This window comes from Epinephelus fuscoguttatus, linkage group LG21 (genome assembly GCF_011397635.1).
Source record: "Epinephelus fuscoguttatus linkage group LG21, E.fuscoguttatus.final_Chr_v1".
NCBI classification, from domain to species: Eukaryota; Metazoa; Chordata; class Actinopteri; order Perciformes; family Serranidae; genus Epinephelus; species Epinephelus fuscoguttatus.
Genome location: NC_064772.1, coordinates 18,373,894 through 18,395,116, shown reverse-complemented (window position 1 = coordinate 18,395,116; position 21,223 = coordinate 18,373,894). Strand labels below are relative to the sequence as shown.

The following is a 21,223-nucleotide window of genomic DNA, read 5'->3' as shown; positions in this document are numbered from 1 at the left end:
TTAAAATGTGGAATCTTTGGCAATAAATTCCACAAAGTTGTTTATAACATGCTTTGACCAACAGAACTTCTGGTTTCACTGACTGAATCGTGGATGTGTCATGAACGGATTTTTGGGTGGTCAAAATGTGGTAACCGTAATGAGAGAACATTACGGGACAGTATAAAGAGTTTTTGTTCATATAAAAATCTGCTTATTTTGACACAGGTTGCATCAGTTGTTTCTGTTATACTTTTTGCAGACTGCATTTACTATGACTCTGACTGCTGCTTTGGTGAAATTAAACTGCTGTTACTCTGCTAATTCTGTTACAAGAGATCACATCAAGTGCTTTTGAAGCTGAAAATTAACACTAACTTTCATGATATTCTGATATGTTATCTTTTTCACAAATGAAGCACATCTTCCTCACGAAACAAAACAATAAAAACATCATCAGTTCGTTGTCATTTTTAACTTCCTGTTCACACTTAACAAAAGAGCTGCAACTGACGATTATTCTCATCACTGATTAGGTTGTTGTTTACATTGATCATTAGTCGATTGATCGTTTAGTCTATAAAATGACAAAAAAATACTTAAAAATACTCATCGCGATTTTTCCAGAAGATCAGATTGCATCTTCAAATTTTTTGTTTTGTCTTACCAGCGATCAAAAATCGAAATATATTAATTTACAATGGCATAAAACTGAGAGGAGCAGCAAGTCTTCACAGTTTAGAAGCTAAAAGTTTGGCATTTTTGTTTGATTAATGACTTAAACTTACTGCTTATCAGAATTGCCGTAGGTTAATTTTCTGTTCATCGACTAATCAACTAATTGTTTCAGTGTTAAATATAACAATAAAGCCAATAATGAGACTATAGTTTGTGTAAAATGCATCACACTCCCCAAGATATTATGTATGATATGGCAAATCAAAAGCAAGATGAGTAATGTATGAATAAAACCGACATTACATTGCATCCCACAATTTCTTCACAGGTGTCTTAATCATTTGGATTAGAAGAAAGTTTTATTAAACACTGATTAGCTATTCATTTTAAAAAGCATAACATATTTCCATTATAATATCACAATACACTCTCTGTAATGTTGGATCACCTTCGAGTACTGTAACAAGGGTTGAAGTAGATTTGGAGTTGAACACTAACGAATCTTTGCCTGTTCGGCCTTTTATCAAGTACAGTAAAATTCCTCATGAAGGTTTTCTCAAATTCCCAATAAATTTAGTAATGAATATTTTACTTTTCTCATTCCCCTACAATTCTAACAGTGTTGCAACTTAAAATATAAGCTAAATTGAACTAAAACATGTACGCACCAAGAGGAAACTTTCATAATAAACACACTTTTAAAACAAGACCTGCCTTTTCCAAAAATAACACGTTTCTGTGATATCTTTTTATAAGTCCTGAAGTGGCATTGGGTGTTTAATTCTGTACTGTAATGCACTGAAGTAAACAAAGTTGAATATCTACCAAAATCAGGAGCATGTTCATGTTTGAGACAGGTTCTAAAAACACTCAGTGCTCTGGAGGAAACAAAAGCACGCATGGGTATCAAAGGTATGAGCTGTAATGTGATATGCTGCATTATGATTTCATTATTCATAAGTTGCGGGAATTTATGCAACAAAAACCAGATCTCTTGAAGAGGAACCGTCGAGTTGGTTGTGCTTCTTGGTGAAGCTTACAGTCCCCTTCTATATACTAAATTAAGATGTACAATGTACAGTCATGCCATCTCCGGCCTTTGTTACAGAGTTTGTGTTGCTTGCTGACACAGCTCGACAGGGTCAAGGATACATCTGACTCACCTCAGGCCCCCTGCTCTCCCTGGGGACTGGCCTGTCACTCACTTTGTGGTTACGCATCATAACTGACAGAGGCACAAAGTGAGAGCTCGACACTGCATCAACAGCAGCAACATCATCACCAAAAAACCATGACATCTTCCTCCTAGTCCACCACCAGCTCTCTACACTGTGGAGGGAAGGGGAAAAACACACATTCACACCAAGAGCCAATAATAAAATGTCATTCAGTGTGAGTAGGGAGACCCAAAAATAGAAGATTTGGACATTTACCTTAAAATTCTCCACACTGAAGTTGGGATGTGGGATGCCTTGCAATAGAGTTGTTATGAAGTGGCAGCCAGACCTGCAAAGGTTTGAAATGATTGGGTGTAATACTTAATTTCAGACGCTTTATTGAGACTGCATACACACATCTGCGCTCTGTGATCCATTCTAAATGGGTCTCTAGCTCATTGAAACAGCGTTGGGTTGGTGTAGCGTATAGCCTTTAATTGGTATTAAGTAGATGACATAATAAGCACACACATAGAGCTGTTTGACTAAGAGCAAAGGGTTTCAATGATCACTGATCACAGCACTTTGTTCTTTCTACATTAAAAATGAATATAGTCACTGAAATACTGTACTGGACCACTTCAGAATACAGATGATGCAACAGCCAAACGCTGACGACCAAATCTAAGGCACATTACAACTAAGGCACACATACAGTATATGAATAATAAAGCTTGTTTTTATATCTTAGATGCTACAGAGCAGAAAATCCTGTGATAATCAGTGAGTGCCCATTCGCTGTGCCAGACTGTAACCGATAATTTGGAGAATAAAATGGCAGCCCGCCAAAGACCTGGGTGAAGAGTTCAAAATATGTTTCCGTTATATTGTAGTAATGGTCACAGTGCATCCAACAAAGCATATTTAGCATAGATGTTTTCCTATTTGGCTGCATTTGTGTTACGAAAATAGTGTGCTCGTGTTTTTGCTAATTCTGTTTGGATGGATTTTGTGTTTTTAACATTCAGCCTTTTAAAGGGAGAATATCCGGGCGGCATTTAGCTCTACATCTGGACAAATTGTGGCTGGAAACAGAGCACTATCGCCAACTACTCATTTTGGATAAAGCGCTGACAAAAGAGGTTAACCCTCACTGATTTCAGCCCAATCTACCTGTCTAGACTTCTTCAGATTGTACATTGTTCTCAGACGGTCGAATACACCAAAAATAATCATCTCAGTTTGAGTTGGCACACAAGGCGAGCTGCGGCTCAGTCGACCGTGCCTTAGCTCACAGTAGTGGGCGTCTCTCCCTTTCTCCCTCTCACTCATTTTGCTGCATGCTGCCATTTTAACTGTTCCTGAGTGGCAGGCGAGAGGGCGGGGTTGGTAGTGGCGGCCATGATGGTGGAATCACTACACCCACTCCTGAGAACAGCCTCTACATCAAAGCCAATTCACACTTTGGGCTATGTTGTGGTGCAGGCCAAAACCAGAGACTCTAGGTGTAGGGCGAAGTATGACGTGTGGTAAATAAGAGTAATGTCTTACTGCATGCACGGCGAAACATTTCTATCAGAGAACACACATACTAATTATGTTTTTCTGAAAATTTAAAAACATTTGCAGACAAATTCACCCTAATTTTTTGCAAAACCTACAGTACTAGACACATTGCATTTGTAACATCTGCACATTTAAATTAAAAATGTTCTGTATACATCAATACTGTACGTCGCGTAGGTGTCCATTTGGCTTTTTACAAATATTATGCTATTGTTTATTGCACTGCACTGCCCTTAATCTTACATTTATAATATTTTCTAACTTTTTCAGTAAATCCAATATGTTTAAGCACAAATTATAAGACAGGTGCATGTGGAAAAGGGCTGCACATACGCTACACTTTACCTTCACTTATTGAAATAGCAAAAATCACAATTTCATGAAGATAAAACAAGAAAAAATAGAATGTACAATTACTGCAAAGGTAGAAAGCTGCCTTGGCTGAACAAGGCTCAACATAAAAACAGCTCAGGAAGATGAGTCTTACTCAGCCATGCTAAAAAAAAAAAAAAAAAAAACATGTAAATGCAGGAATATTTTTCTTCATTTTAGCTACAAACTGCCTGTTGAATGTAAGATTTAAAAGGATAAAATATCAAATTCAAATTACTTACTGCGCATGAGAAATAAAACGTCCAAAAAATGTATCAAAATCAAAAAACTATCTAAAACCAAAAACAGCATGACTGTAAATGTCACAAATAAAAAAAAAAAACTAAATCAGTCCTCCGTTCAAGAGTGTCACCGTGATCAGATGAACTAAAGCAAATAAACAAAAAAAATCTTAGGAAAGTAAAATTGTTGTTTCTGAGGTGAAAGGCAAAGGAACTGACAGCTGGTCTCTGGCGTCCTGTGACCTAACTGAAAATGTCGCCCAATTATTAAAATAAAAAAAGGGAAGTTTTTGCCAACAAAGTCATGCATGTGGTCCCTCAAAGCAGATTGTGTATTATGTGGGTCACATCCGTACCCCCGCCTCATTTCCCCACCCCCAACCCTGAAAATTAAAAAGAAAAAAAAAAAAATGTCTTCCTTAGATGACCAGAGTGGCTCCTAACCAACAACATTTGAGGTCAAAGTTCATTATGTCCCCTTGGCAACACCAGGGCAACAAGCAACGGTGTCTAGACAGGTCATGGTATCCCCCCCATGCCCAAACCAACCCACCACCCCCTGGCTCTTTCCGGAAGGAGGTGTCAGCAGCAGCCAAGTGCAGGGTAAACAGGGTGGAGGGGGGGGTGGCCTTTGGCCCTCGTGAGGTCGGATCAGCACCTCCACCCTCCACTGATCAAAGATGAGGATCCTCCATGCCAGGGCCTTGGTCAAAGGGGGCAGGGTCGGGAGATGAACTCTGCGTTTCTGTAATCTAGACGTGTCCAGACCCGATTGTCTTCTTTCACAGCCCAAAATGGACCCTTCCGGTGCCGCTGATTACATTAGGGAGGACAGCCTCTTTTCACTGGGGCGCCCGGACAAAAGAGGCGCTTCCGTGCCCCTCGCCATCTGGTCCCAAAATAACAGAAAAGGTCCCAGGAAAAAAAAAAAAAAGCCCAGCCAGCACACAGCCTTAAATGAAAGGAACGCTGTTTGAATAGATGGGATGGCTGGACAGATAAGCAAACATACAGTAAAGCCTCACACATTTACGCAGAGATTGGAACCCAATCTAAATCAGCAAATAAAGCAGTGTACATGGGCTCTGATGAGCAGGTCTGCAAATCATTGATGGATTTTCGCAGAAATGGAATTCTGCTGTGCACCAAATACAGAACTGTGCCACACATACATCATTATTATTACAAACTATCAATGCCCACAGGCTCTTCATGAGTTTAAACTAATCTGTGTTGTAGCACCGTGGACCCTGTGGATAGATTTGTGATGGAAATGAGAAGAAAAACACTAATTTATGTGATAGTTTTGAGTTTTTAATACAATGCAGTCGATAAAATAGGTAAATAATTGAAGACATAATGCATTAGGCATAACCAGAACTAAAAAAGCCAAAGTCTGTGGTGGCCAAACGGATTTTTAACTTTAAATTTAGTACACTGCTGCTACACAGGTGTGCCACATTAGGTCGACTGCCAATGAGCAGCATTTGCAGCCTCACATAGCCTGAATGCTGCATGTCTGTCACATCCCTATTGGTTAGTTTAACCTTGAGCCCAGTCCACTTTGTCCAAGCTGTGTGTCAGTGTTTTGCACATGGCGTCATGACTTTTGGCTGGTCCTTTCACATATCAAATCATTTTGGGGCTTTTTTCAAGCCATGCAGCTGCTGTTTGGGCACAGATTATTTGGCCTAATTGCAGCTCATGTTGCCCTGAAAACTCCCAGAAATCCAAAGTTCTGATTATTAGACCTCTATTATAGCTGGAAAATGCTTCTAACTGACACTCCACATTATATTAGCAGCATTTCTTACATTGTTGGCAAATGTGATGAAGTAACTTTAAAGTTCAGATTATTTTCATGTAGCGTTCATTGCTATTTTGTCTTTCTCTGTAACTAGCTAGCATAAGATAATTGATGAGTGGTCTGGGCACTTGGGCATCGTCGCTGTTAAAGTTGTGGTATTCTGACATAATCATCTGGGATTTTGAAAATCTGACATGAGACGAATAAAAAGCAGCAAATGATATCAAAATGAGAATCTAGCACATTTAAACTAAAAGCCTTAAAAGTGCTAATCACCAGTCTTTCTTTCGAAGATTATATCCAATTTAAAATCCAGCTCAACTTGAGGTTATAATAACGTGGTCTGTTCACTTCAGCAGCCTCTTTAAAAGGTTTCCATGTTCGACACGCAGGTACTTCAGGTGAGCTACGCGCCGTTCTACTGTCACAAAATGTATAACTCAGAGCATTTGGAGCTCTGTTTTGCTAATGCTGATTATATGCTCTGCTATGCATGGCTTGTTTTTCTCTCACAGTCCACAAGGAAATTTGGTAAATAAACAACCTCATTAGTGGCAAAGGTGATGCTGCCCTTGATCTTGAATGGTTTTGTCAGGAGAAAGGTGAATGTGCGGCATTGAGAAGTAAAGTTAGATTGAGTAGCCTGCCCATGTGGGACCGGCTTTGTTTTGAAAACTGATTTCACAAGCCAGAAATCTGAATTCAGCTCTTGATTGGTACAAGCCACGCAACAACGAGGCACAAAACTACCTCCAAAACATATTTTTGGCAACATTAAAGGATTCTAACAGCCACAAATCCAAGGTATACTCAAGTTTGTCTAACAAATGTGCCATAATCATGATAGAGAAGCCTGGTAATCTCTTTAAACTCTTTCTAAATTACAGTAAATATAACCAGCTACAGCACATAATTCAGTTTTAAATGAATATACGTGTTCAAGGTTTCAGATAGACCTGTCATCCAAACTTTGAATGTAGATTTGGGGGCTTTATGAAATCCAAATTAACAGTATTGCCAGAACAAATTGACGTTTTAATGAATCATGAGATGTATGAATATTACTGGTAGAACTAGGACACACAGAACATCCAAGGTAACACTCGTGCACCTAAAGACGATTTTTCTCTTATTAGCTTTAAACTCCAGAGAAATTATGTAAAGCTGATTTTAAGTGCTGAAATTTCATGTAATTTTAATATCCTCTTAAATTTTACTTCAGCGTTAAATATACAGTATCCCAGGTCTGACATAGCAAATTTTGGTGAACCGTTTGCCTTCAAACTTTTCATTATCTACAGGTCCTAATTATCTGCCTTTCTCTTCCTGCTTTACTTGCTCCATTCTTCATTATAAAACCACATCCAGGCTCAAAACTTTCAGTTGTCTGATTTTAATCCATATATAAATAAGTTATAATGAAAGTGAAATGCTTGAAAAGAAGCAAATAAGCAAAAGAAGAGCAGTTACACACTCAAGGATGCACATCTAAGTCGCTGAAAATGGTCAAATGGCACAAATAAATAAGCCAGTTCATAAAATATGAACTGAATGACAGTCTGCTGGTGTGACGTTTGACAGCTATATCCTGAGAAGAGTGGAAATTACTGCAGACTTCAATGTCTTAAAAGACCTACTTCACACATGACGACAAGCTCTTCTCATCCCTGCTGTGATGCAGCAACATCCTGCAAGTATTTTACATCTTATTTCTTCATCTGTGTCATTTCTAGGAGAAGAGTTCATATAACAACAACATGGAGAGAAGAAACTGAAGCAGGTGAGGTGATGTGATCCATCTGTTGTTCTTGGGATAACGCTCAAGAGGAAAATAAGTTCCAGACTTCAGAGATGAGGCACATAACTGCTCTGTACTACTCCAGACTTGCTGTATTGACTTGCACTCATCAAGGGTTTGACGCGCATGAGCGTGGCTTGGACAGTCAGTTGTCAGCCATGTTGGCTGTTCTTTGTAATGATGCTGCACACTTGCACCTGCTTTGGTTCCTTTAGCACTGGAAGTCAAACCTCTAACACACACACTCAAACGTGATGTGGCTGATGTTGCTTTTCTTTGTTCTTTGTTTTCTCAAGAAGTACTTTTTGGCCTTGCAATTATTGATAAAAAAAAAAGCAGAAAAAATGGTTTGTAAAGCAGGAGAGAATACAGAATTCCAAGGCAGCGGGAGCCAGAGTGTTTGTGGGGGTGAAAATGCTGCAAAATTACAATTTACTTGTAGACTGTGCAGAAGTTAAGTATGATTTTAAATGTGTGGCAGTCAGACACACACTGTGGGCATCACCTGTTGTCCACCAAGGCTGTGACGACCAGTCGATCGACAGAAAAATAATCGATGAATTTTAAGGCAGCGTTTAATGCAAAAATGGCAGACAATGATGCTTTCAGTCTGCAAATATGAAGATTTTCTGCTTTTTTCTGTTTTATATCATATTAAACTGAATAATTTGTGGTTTGGACTGACAAGATGAGACATTTAAAGACATCAGCTTGGACTGAGAAACAAAGATGAATATTTTTACTATTTTCTGTCATTTTATAGACTAAACAATTAATCGATTACTCAAGACAACAATCTGCAGATTTATTGCTTATGAAAATAATCGTTAGTCGCAGCTCTTTTATCCACACAGCTGAATTTTATTTAGAAAATCACCTAATGTATTTGAACTTGTTATATAAGTGCAACGCTGGAATTGTAAAACTTTAAAACTTGCCCAGGTGATCTTACAAACACAAAGTGTTTTATATTCATGAACTACTTTACCACTTTTTCAAGCAGGTACTGTGGAGGAAAAAAAAACATAATGCAGAGGGAAGAGATTCACAACCAGAGCCAGAACTGAGGCAAGCTCCTCATACAGCACTGCATATGATCATACACCATGTTCCTGCCCTGTTAAATGTCTATTCCCAAAACATTCTACTGAAATATTTTAGACAAAATGCAAGAAAACTAGAACTCTTCCAGCTGCAGGTCAAGCTGCAGTATCTGACAAATATCATCCAGTGAGCCACATGCACTGCTACGCGCCTGAAACAAACACAATATTTCCAGAACTTTCTCTCCAACGCTCTGACTTTCTCAACTTTCCTACTGTCTCAGTGAAGGCAGCAGCACCGGAGGGACTTCTCCTCCTGTTGCTACTACTGAACGCTTATTCCACAATCCTGTACGTCATCTACTTCTAATCTTTTGTTTGTGGGTAAATAAAAATCTAAATAACAAAAGCATTATCCAGTCCAACCCACTACTGACTCATTGCGTGTGTGTCTGCTGGGGGTTGCACATAACTGGCAGACACCAGCTCGGCTTCACAACTGTGGGATAAGTGAAGTGAGTGTGACATATAGAGGGCAGGTGGTGCCAGTCAAGTGAAGTACACAAGTGTAGTCCCAATCTGTAGTTTCATAGCTCGATAATTAGTTATTTTTCCATAGCAATCTCCAAATTATGTCATCAGGCCTTACAGAGTACTCATTATTCACTGCAACAAACAAGCTGGAAATAACACTCAATCCTATGGAGACCTCAGAACTGCGTTCCAGGGAGGGACTCGAGTCGCTGTGTGAAACCAACAAGAACCAACACGACACCTGGCATTTTCCAGCTAAAGTGGGCTGTTGCACACTGCTGAGCACAAGGGAGAGACATGCTTCTTAATTGTGCAGGTTTGAGAGTGCTGAGAGAAAAAAAAGATCACACATATGGTTGGCCATATAAAGGCTTAGAAAACCTGCTGATTTATTTATTTTTACATAAATGCATTTATGAGGAAACTGACAGAAACAATGTCTAGACATCTTAAATAAGGCAAGAGATATGTACCAAAAGTTACTGTGGCTTTGCACCAGTTCAAGGGTATATCTAAATATGAATAATGCTCATTAACAGCCTGCAGTATTTACTCATTTAAGGCTAATTCGATAGTATAAAAATATTTCATAACATCTGAGAAAATCATGTTGCAGTTAAGAATTACACCTAAATATCAGATTTAGACAGACGAGTCAAACCTGTTTAAAAATGGCACATCTCTTGGACCCACAGAAAAAACATGCTTTGGGTCAATTAATGTGCTCAGTCTGCATTAAATAAGTTCTTAAAATATTGCAAGGGCTACAATTTTACTTTTTTTTACTTTATAGCATACCCTATAAGAAGTAATCGTCATTATTTTGACTTTTATGCTAACACTTATTACTTATTAATACTGTGTTTTGGCTATAAACAAACATAAAACTCCACAACCTGCCTGGCTGTAATCTTGGAAGTATGGGGAGGGGAATTCACAACCATCCGTTCATCTGCAACCCTCTGCAGGGTGTCAGGCTTTCACTGTTAAGTGTGTGAATGAATGAAGAAGGTATATCAGACCTGTCCCTCAATGTAGTTAGAATTCTAAGACTGAACGTGGCTCAATATTACAAAGTTATTGTTAACTTAAATCATTTGTTGTTGAATTTCTATGGTTTTTAAAAGTAGAAAGTTGTCCTCAAGCGCTAAACATTTTTGTATTATACAAAACTGTTCAGATCAAACGAACTGATCATAAGATTTAGGTCCAGCATGGCTCAAACCTCACTGTGCTCACCCCAATAATCCGAGTTATTCCTTAATTTCTGATGGAACCTTCATATTTTACCAAAACAAGCAGCAGTCACATCGCAACAAATCAAACGATTTTGTTAAAAAATACACAGAGTTGAGTTTGTGCAAACTTCATTTTATGAAGTGTTTCTAAACATCCTGAATTATTAATTATTTATCTCTTGCATTATCGTCAATCACTCACCACTCAGACTAGATTCAGTTTCAGGCAATTCATGATGAAATAATTTGTTAAAATGAATGAAAAGAAACGAAAGAAAAGTTTCTTATGAGCCAAATGGCATAGTTACACAATTACAGGTTACAGAGTGAATTTTAAACAAAGAAAAGAGAAATATATGTCATTACCATGATATGAGAATAGATATCATCGTCTTAGATTTTGGATATCATAATACGTTAAGTGTTGTCTTTTCCTGGTTTTGAAGGCCGCATTGAAGTGAGGTAATTTATTTTTCTAACCGTTCTATTGTTTGCCTTTACCCATTTAGTCAACATATTTACATTACAGATGATTATTTATCAAAAATCTAATTGTGTAAATATTTTCTATAAGAGTCAGAGACTGCTCAGCCCTATACCGTAGATGTCGCAACACGAAAGGTCTAATATATTTTAGTAAAGTGGACAACTACTTCTAATTGCAAGAGTGAAACATAACTAATAACGGGTCCACTATAAGAAGAAATTAAAAGGTTTCATTAGAGTCAGTAAACACTGATAACTAAAATAAATTGCCAGTTCAATTAAGGGTTATGGAGTTTGCAGTATGACGATCAGAGAATGTAAACAGAAGAAGTTACTCAGATAAAGCTCTTGGGAGCCGGGGATCATGCACCATCTGCACTTTCATAAAAGTGATATGGGTCCTGACTTAAAGTCTTGAAGAGGGTAATTAGTTAACAGTTAAAGGCAGTAATCACCTGGCAATGAAGATAAAAGGACTCCAAGGAAAACAAAGTGGAAATGGGCTGGTACCATTCACATCACAGTCGGATTCTAAAGGTCATGTGCTAAGTCCTGTTAAGAGCCTCAAAGGGCAAACACTGAACACTGGGCACTTTTGTGTGAGTGTTTAGAAACACAGCCACATTTTAAGCACACAAACATGAAAAATATCAATTTCACATTTGGTTTAACGCTTTCACACTTTGTGTCACTGACACCCAGAGAGAAGGGCTGTGGAAGACAAAACACAGCTCCTGGATAAGGATCATGTTAATGCCTATCAATTAGGATCAAAAAGGGATTAACCGGCATGGTTGCAGCGGTAAGATGGGGGCCCATGCAAAGTCACTGAATACTAGGGGTCACACCCCCGACTTCATTAGGCCTGACCTTTCCACGCCATTGTGTGGCAGGGAAGAGACCCTGCAGTCTGTGTTTCCCCTTTACCCATCTTAGATGGCTTATGGAGAGTCAAATATGAGACATGCAGAAAAGCTGTTAGAGATCAGTGAAATATGAAATATTCACTTTCAAAGTCCAGGGAGACTTATTAGGTTACTGCAACTTGGAGCAGGTGGGTATTTACTCATCAACCCCCAGTCTCCCTGCAAAGGAAATCATTTTTTTCACCTTAGAGAGAAGTGAGATTTACTAATTAGTCATGGTGCAGCCTTCCCTCGCTATGATGTACCGTGGGGTTGACGAACTCTCACTCTGCCTAGGCGTCTTAATTCACTAAAGGTCAAATGGCAAAGTGGAAGGTGTGTCCAGGTGTGTTTAAATAAGCCCCAATTAGGGAAAAATGCAAGCACACCCTCAAGTCTCACCTATCCAACTTGGAAGGAAACTTTGAGTAAAGCTCCTGAACTGGGCCAATTTTAATGCTGAGGCGTGTTGTAGTACTTTTTTACATATTCGTTGCATAAAGACAGAGAACCGAAAAATAACTTTCACAGACAAACACCCTTGTACGGATATATTTTGTGTATATATACACAAAATTATCGGTCACATATTGTCAGTGTTTACACAAAAAAGTGCACAACTTTAAATTGTACCTATAGGGTGTCTACAGGTATCAGACACATACATTTAATTTAATTTTTAAGCATTTTTAACAAAATTTTACACAGATTTTTGGATAAATCATCTTCTCATTCAAGCGTTACATGCAAGTATTGATGTGATCCTGTGCAAAGGTACATTTTATGTAGGAAAATGACTATAAGAGTGACTTGAGTAAATCTATATTTTGCCAACAGGTACGTAAAAGTATAAAGTAAAAACACAGTATTAGGTTCAGTGGTTAAGTTTATAATCTGTAGTATCAGAAACGTGGACCTTAAATGTTTGTGGCATGTAATGTTTGTGTCACAAATTCAAATTCAAGCCTATTTAACGACCTTTAAGGCCTAATATTTGTATAATTTAACTGAGGACATTTTAAGACTTTAAAGGACCTGCAGACGCCCTTATTGTACCTCTTAATGCTAAACTGGGTTGTTGCATCATTAAAAGTAGTCGCTGCAATTTTATTTTCGCACCTGAGATTCATCTGAGGGCTCAAACAAAACATGTAGGACTTTATAGTTTCTCTTTAGTCAGTATATAAAATAAATTCAACATGTAAGCATTCAAAAAAAGATAAAATAATTGGTGAGCCGATTAAAAATGTACACATATTGTTTTACTATATGGTTCTCAGAGTGCCATATTACAGTCTGACCAGATGTTTGCACTCACTCTGGTTGGAAAATGACATTTTTGTTCAACTGTGCCATATATTTGATAACTGAATTTGATCAATCCTTGATTAAAATATGTAGAAAATTACAAATATCTGCTGATTTATCATTTTTTAGAATGTTTTTCCTTTTTTGAACTACCAGGCTCTGTATTGTTTAAGCTCTAAAGAGTAACTATAGTGTTACAAGGACACTATGTACTTTATGTTCAACCTTTCACACCACAGCTGAGCAGGATCTGGCCTGCTTAAAACCCCGACTGAGAGGAAGGTAGATCTGGGCTGGATAACTGACAGTGAATTGACCTGTTCTCACCAATAGTAACCACTGTGGGTTTTTTCCATCAGCTTTGGTGTAAAAGATGAAAAAAAAAGACAATTAAGTCCAAAGATACATGCATTAGATTATTTTAGAAATTCTAGAACAATACAATCTTCATAAAGCACTGTACAGTATGTTAAATGCATGTCTGCAGCTGTTTTGTTGGAAAACCGTAACTTAGACTGAAGTAACAACTCTTCATTTGCAAGGTCTCCATCCAGCGGTATGTGCTGAGAACTCAGTGAAAGTTAAGAGTTAAGTAAAAAAGCAGAAGTTCATCTCAGGCCAAAAGTTTCTTTCCCAGAAAGTAAGTGCTTGTTCAGGCTGCTGTTCAGTTTAAGCAGGCATGGAGCCTTGCACCGCCTTCTTTGTACCGTTTATGAGGGTGTTATAGATGAGCACACTCCATTTCAAAGTCACTGGTGGATTTGCAGTCAAATTAAAACAGGAAGTATTGCTGAAGCTGTCAATGCTACGCAGCTGAGTGGGAACGGACATGCTGCATGTGCACATCTTAAAGACTGGCTGGGTCACAAACAGTGGGGAAACAAATGCAGGCAAACACACGGCGGTCACACAACACTGCAGTCAGAGGAATCAACTTATTTACTTACCTTTCACACAGCTCAAAAGTAAGTGTTTTAACAATCGACAACAAACGCATAGAGCGCTGTGCAATTTCATTTGCAATTTCCCTCTCCTAATGAGGCTCTAATATTCATGTGACGTTGATATTGATGTTGTGGTTGCACCTGAAATCCAAAACCTCTGCAGTCAGTGAGTGGGGTGTGTGTTGTGGCTGTTTTAATGATAAACAAAGGTCTGCTATCTCCAGGCAAAGATCTCACTGCTGGCCCAAGATCAATTGCAAACCTCAAAAATGGTGTTTGAGCAGAGTTTGTTTGCAAAAACTGCCCCGTAAACAAGTCTCTCATGTTATTATTCTAATATTAGGGCATTATGAATACAGTATAAAGGAGACACACTCAGCTGTGACTAATCGGCAGAAAAAATAGATCCAAACAACAAAAAACAATCTGGCATATCATCAGAAGCATTTGAGGTGAACTGATGTATCGATATGATATCTATTTAACACAATTACAGTTTTAAGATGCTAGTTTGAGTGAGCATGTTCACACTGCCAGCTTGCAGTATGGTAAACTTATTTCACACAATCCACAAAGGTCAACAGGTTTAAATTAATAAAATAAAAAAATAAAAAATACTCAATCTGACATTAATCTACAGGTTTGATGATTCTGACCTGCCTCCAACACATGCACAAACTCAAAGTGCCTTTTCTCTCTATTTTCATGGCACCACAGCAGAGGCCCAGCTTAATATGTTACTGACAGCCACTGTTGTGTTACGTGGCATCAGAACACAGTCTGGCTTTCACACCAGCTCTTAACAGTGCACGAAAACAAGTATTTAAGAGGGCAAAGGTCACCTAAACCTTTCAGTGAGTCAGTCAGCAGTTATATCACAATATACAGTGCTTTAAAATAAATGCTGCAGTGAGCTGATTTTAAATTTAAAGTGCATTTGTTGTAAATCCTGTGCAACTTTATCATGACGATATAAAAATACATTTTAAGACTAAGAGGCGTCTACAAATGTAAAATAATACAGTATTTTATGTCGCTTAAAATACATTTTTTAATTCCCAGTAAGCGTAATATATATAAAAGCGTAAAAGATTTTATTACATTTAATATATACAGACATAATTGTAAAAAAACGGCAAAGCTGAGATAATTTCGAAATATATGCATAATATAAAATCGTACAAATCAGACATAAAATAGCTGCCAAACATTTTAATGTCGTTTATTACTCCAGATGAAGTACCGAAAAACTAATTTTGTATTAAATGTTTACAACGTCTGATCTGGTTTAAATAAAACAGTAGTTTATTTAATGTGTGCACCTTCTTTTGATGTCTTTTATTTTACTGTAAATTGTGTTTACTGTAAAACAATTTCACTTCGTCGAGAACACAAAATGCTTTAAATATTCAGCTGGTGAAAATTTCACGTATCATAAAAATCTGTTTTCACTGCTTTTGAAAATATTTTTTTATCAAAGTAAATTGGATTTGTTACTCATCACTTTATGTTTTAGATGAGGCTTGGATCATTTTTGCGATGAAAAATATAAATAAAAAGCACAACATTTGCGCAGCATGTTATTTTACATTATACTCTTAATATTATATTTATATTACTATACGCGTTGAATTTAATTTCTGCTTCAATATTTTATGTAAGTCTTTATGAACGTGCATTTTTAGCAATATTAAATATTCCATCTAAAGCATTTATGAGACAGTTTAAACAGAATGAAAATTAAAAAATAAAAATTTCATGTTAAAATCAAAATGCTCAAATAAATAAAAATTAATCGCGCTGCATTTGACGAAAAGTAAATCTATAAACCATAAAACAAAACTTGATGCAAGTATTTTTCACATGTGCCGTTTGTTCTGTATTCTTTGCAAATTTGTACCACTGAAAAGTTTGTTTACTCCGCAAAAATCATGCCGTTTTATGACTGGATTTACGCTGCGAGTTCAGATTTCCTTTTCCACAAGCTACATTATAGTTCATCTCTTTCGCCACTGCCTAAACCTAAAATGGACGCCGCTGGCTTCGAGTTATCGATGGCTAGGACCAGCTAAGGGTCACAGCTGTGCAGTTGTGCTCTTAGGAGGGAACAGGCAAATGGATCCATGTTTTGGCAGGCTGCCAGGAGACTCCTTAAAATACAGTGAAGGCCTTGATTTAAAATATGCCACACCAATGTCAAAGGAAACTGCGTCATTACGCAGCAGAGGCTGGTGAGATAAACAACCCGCCGTTTTACAACAGACAATGGCAGGTGCTGCTGTTGCATGGAGCAATGCTTTGAAACAAGCTCAAATTCTACTCTGTATGTGCACAGAAATAACCCAAGAAATCTTTTCATTATAGCTCAGGCAGCATTAGAGCCCAGATGAAAGCCTGTTTTCTCCAGACATCATCATGATGTTAGACCTCGTGACTGCACTGTGGGTGGAGACAATGAGCCAATAGAAAAACAGGATGAAGATTCAGAGCCCCTCTTGCATCAGCATTTTCCGGCTAAGCCTCAAGTGAAAGTTACGAGATCCATATCCATGATTATCTTATGAAGAGATCACAAATCAGTGTTAATAAAAAATGACTGCTGCTACTGACGAGTGAATGACAGCACTGAATTTGATTAGCCATTTCTCATCATCACATCATGTAGAACTGGCATTGCAAGCCAGAGCTCAACCTCTGTAAATACTGGCCTGTGCAGCCGACTGATATTTCCCCCAGGCAATCGCATTCACTCACTGCAGCACCTTAAAGCATTCCAGGAATAGCTTTTCTCAACTTTTAACGTGCCCAAATGTGCTTTAATGAACAGGTCAACACAGATCTTACCATTTGGGTGGACACAGTCCAGCGTCGAAGGCATGACAGGCTGCAGGAAACCATGGAGCTCCTGTGAGGACGAAGGAATAAAAAGCAGCATCAAACAACTGTGTGGCTTGGTAATAGTCTGGATACACATTACGCTGTCACACACAGGGTAAATAAAAAACAGAAAAAAACTAAAGCACAGGCATTTAATTTTAGTTTTGTAGAGTTAGCTTATAACACATTCAAGCTAAATATGCAGTCATAAAGTGAAAATATATAACTAAATACTATGCTGCATAGGTCCCAAGAATGGCTGAAATGATTTCAAAGCAACTAATAATTAAAAGTAGTTTATGGTTGTAAAAAAAAAACACAAGCTGTAGTACTTCTTGCATTTACTTTAAATAGATTATATATATATTCAAACCACATAAATCAGGAATTATTTAAACGTAGCATCACTAAATGTGCACGCAAATCCTCATCCACTCAGTATCGCTGCAAATAACAATTGATCACCGATGATGGATAATCATCATTTTATGTTTTTAAAACAATGCTGAAAGCCACATAGTCAAAACGGCATAATGTGCTAATACATATTTCCGAGACTATAATTCGAAATTGCAACAAGTTACCCCAAGAAACATGCATGACCCTAAAACTCCACTTTCCATTTCTTCTTACCTTCCTGATCGCAATTCCAATCATTTTTTTGTCAGACACTGGATCAGGTTTGGGACAGGCCCTGCAAAGACACTGCATTCTTTAAGTGCTTCTGTACAACATAAAACATAATCAACAAGCACTCAAAAACCATTAAAGGAATGTGATGAGACGAGACTAAAGGAGCTGTCTGACAGCAGACGAGTATGCACTGAGAAGGTGAGAATGAAGAGATCTGTCCAGGCTGGTCACTGATATGGCAAACAGATAAACATCACACACTCACTGTGTGAAAGTAACTTGTGATGTCAGAATGAGGCTGGGAGCACTTTGAGAGGCCAAAGTTAATATGTCTGTACTCTCCATCAGTGAGCAACTGGACTGTGAACAAAGTGCTTTGACTTTTTAAAACACACATCTCAATGCTTGGCAGAGTATATGACTTTTTTAAGGTGGAAACAACTAATATAAAAAAGTGACGTTCAACAAATGTACTGAGTGAGAGGTTGCAGTTTATAAAACTGAACTTTTGGTGAACATAAGAGGCTTATCTTTTATCATCTTGCATAGCGTTTTTGTGGTAGAAATTATGATATTAATCTAAGTTTCACTGGCTATTATTATGGTGCTTAGTCAAGGCTAAAGTAACACAGACATAAGTGATAATATCTAAAATGTAACCTGTTAAAATTCCCATTTCCTTTTGCTGAAAAATGCGATCTAAATCCAGTGACTGGCAGTAATTCGTCTGAATTCCACCACTTATAATCACTTAAACAAAGATATAAACTATTTTTACAGTTGCTAATTTAATTATCAACATTCGAAAATACTTTCACATTGCATACAATGATACTCGTTTGCACCGTTGCCTTCACAATGTGCTTTGCCACATGTAAAAAAAATGCTGAGTTATGGGTAATAGACTAAATTTTATTTTAGATATTGCAATTTTCGTAGAGAAACCTACTGTACGTATCTGTAGTTGCAAAATACTGTATTCAGAATACAAATATGTCAAAATCAGAAGCCACCGCAAACATTTAAATAATGTGCAGGCTCATTATGGCTGCTCCCAACAAATTTGGGGATACCCTGGAATCCTTTGGCACCAATTGGCAGTGATGAATCAGACAAAATGGCTACCAAGCCTCCAAACAACAGACAGACACACGGTGGTAGAAAAACAAGTCGAATGCATGTCCATGAAGTCAAGAATTATATAATAACATTTGGACTGTCCAGCTACTGAGTTGTGTTGACCCAACGATGTAAACTAGCCATTAAATAATCATCCAATCAGCTAAACGCAAACAAATTTAGGTTAAAAAAAAAAACACTCAAAGAGTTCACTTCCTTGTGTGTGCAATATGAGCTGGAGCTGCTGTGGCCTGTTTCATTGAAGTGTAATGTATCCCCATGTCTCCCATGTTTTGTCTGTTCACATCAATTCATATACGTCATGGACAACAACAATGCTATAGCAGCCATCTTGCCCCAAAAGAGCAGACACTGGGAGGAGGGAGGAAAAGGCTCCCCGAGTCATATGACTGCACTGTCTGCCGAAAAACTGCAGTGACAGAGCAAAAGCGTCTAGACGGGTCTGAGCAAGCAGCAGATCAGGTACATATGGGCTGTTGCACACTGACACTGTGTATTTAACTTATTTTTAATCAATGAACAAGACACACAAAAGGTCAGAAATTTGGGTGGGAGTTCATAAGACGATTAAGCTCTTAAAAAAGCTTTGTTCGCATGATGAAAGTTGCAACATTTCCAAATATATTAAATGGGTTCAACCATGGAGAATGTGTAAAAACAATGTACAGTGGCAATGCAGCCTGATTTAAAATTACATTTAAATATGTGTGTCATAGCTATAGATTTAAATAAAGTGTGAAAGGCAGCAGACATTTCTGTGTGGAAAAATGTTTTGTTGTAGTTTGAGGCTACTTAGGAGAAGTTTAAAACATTTTAAGTTCAAGCAAAATGTTTTCAAAATTGTTTGGAGATGTAATCATGACAAATTAATAAATGCAACCATCTGATACAACCCCATGCAGCATCCCCCTACATCACTCCAACACACTATCCCTGTCTCTGCCAACCTTTCTGAGCTGGTGCAGGCTGCCTTCCGGATGGTGCACTCCTCTTGAACTCCAGGGCTGACGGCTGATCCCCTGCAGAGCATACACAAGGGCAGGAAGAGAGAGAAGCATTTCATACAGGGTTCATATTCATATAACGTCACCTCAGGGCCACACAGATTAGTCTAGATGTGTTATCTGCACGTGTGATAATAGGTATTGTTTGGTGCTGTGATAAATTAAGGTGGTATAGCTGAAAGGGTTAAACAGAGCATTGATGAGCCCAGCAGGCAGGTATCCCCCTCAGGTGCCTGCTGAGTAACAGGTAGCTTAAGCGCGCGTGGGGTTAATCAACAACCTCACGTGCCTCAAAGGTGCGTCACCTGCGCATCCTCCTGAAGTAGTGTGAATGAGGTCAAGTCTCCAAAACAAAATAGCTACTGTTTGGGAGTCGTATTAAATAAGAAAATGCGAAACATACGCCTTATTTTAACAACAAGAATTAACCGGAGCACTTACAGTTTGTTACGGTATAAAAGGATAATTTATATTTTAAGCTAGCAACCCGTGTTATGAACAAAAACGCTCGGCTAACGGTCACAAATAAACATATTTGTTGGCGTATGTGTAATGCTGCAGTATCCACTGTGTGTTAGCCAACTTGCTCTCAGGCGCCTGCGTTACCTACCTGTGCATAAAGAGCTGTCTGCTGATAGACTGCAGGAGGAAAAAACTTTCACAGCGTTTATCTCAAAAATAATTTGGGGCTAAGCGTGGCGGCTTGCGGGCGAAGGCGTTTGAGGAGGAGAGCAAAAAAAATCCCATTCCCAACAGGCGGCTTCCTTGTAAATGTGCAAACAGATGTAAAAACTCCATCTCCAATTTTATCAATTTCAGACAGACTCCAGACAGTCTCCAAGCGGGTACGTGCCTGCTTGGCTTGCGCGTGCACGCCGAATGGCGCGGGAAGCGGCGATAACATATCCAGAGTGGCAGCGCGAGCAGCCAATGGCGGAGAGGAGCCGAATCTCGTATCCAATCACAGTGGGCTGATAGGTATAAACCCCGCCCCCTCCTCCTCCTCGCCAGTCTGTTGACAGTGCACTGAATAAAACAACAGTCTGAGTTAAGCAGTTCATTGCACTGAGATGTGGGTCACTGACTGCAGCCTATTCACTCAGTGCAGATGCATGGTATTATTTATTACAAAGACATATTATTAACCCAGATATGTGCCTAAATTTTGCAATTAATTCCACATCACTTGGCTTAAATCACATTAACTAAAATAATCAGAATATTGTTTTTAAATATACAATTTTAAAAGCATATCACCTCAGGTTATAAAAGAAACACACAGATTTTCCTTTGGCCACTTCGTTGTTTGTTTTAATTCATCAAACCCACCAGTTCAATTGCACCCATTTTGCCTATACTTTGTTGCACACGACTACATAAGGTTGACTGAAATAGCTGCAATAGTCCAAGCATAAAATAGGTTTGATGAATATCAGGATTTCTCCACTGATGCATGCTGCCCAGGTGTCTATCTATTTATCTGCACAAATAGCGAAACAATATATGTATTTA

The 21,223-nt window shown here is 38.2% G+C and overlaps 1 long non-coding RNA gene across 1 annotated transcript in view; it reads right to left on the bottom strand.

The window, feature by feature from the left end:
• Positions 1-20,590, bottom strand: part of LOC125882180 (uncharacterized) — a 32,484-nt gene extending 11,894 nt beyond the window's left edge. The window contains exons 1-6 of the long non-coding RNA XR_007448314.1: positions 20,322-20,590; positions 19,655-19,726; positions 17,568-17,628; positions 16,902-16,962; positions 2,091-2,163; positions 1,821-1,986 (exon numbers count right to left, since the gene is read on the bottom strand). This is a non-coding gene — a long non-coding RNA (uncharacterized LOC125882180). The remainder of the gene's footprint in view (positions 1-1,820; positions 1,987-2,090; positions 2,164-16,901; positions 16,963-17,567; positions 17,629-19,654; positions 19,727-20,321) is intronic.
• Between the last annotated feature and the right edge of the window lie 633 nt (positions 20,591-21,223).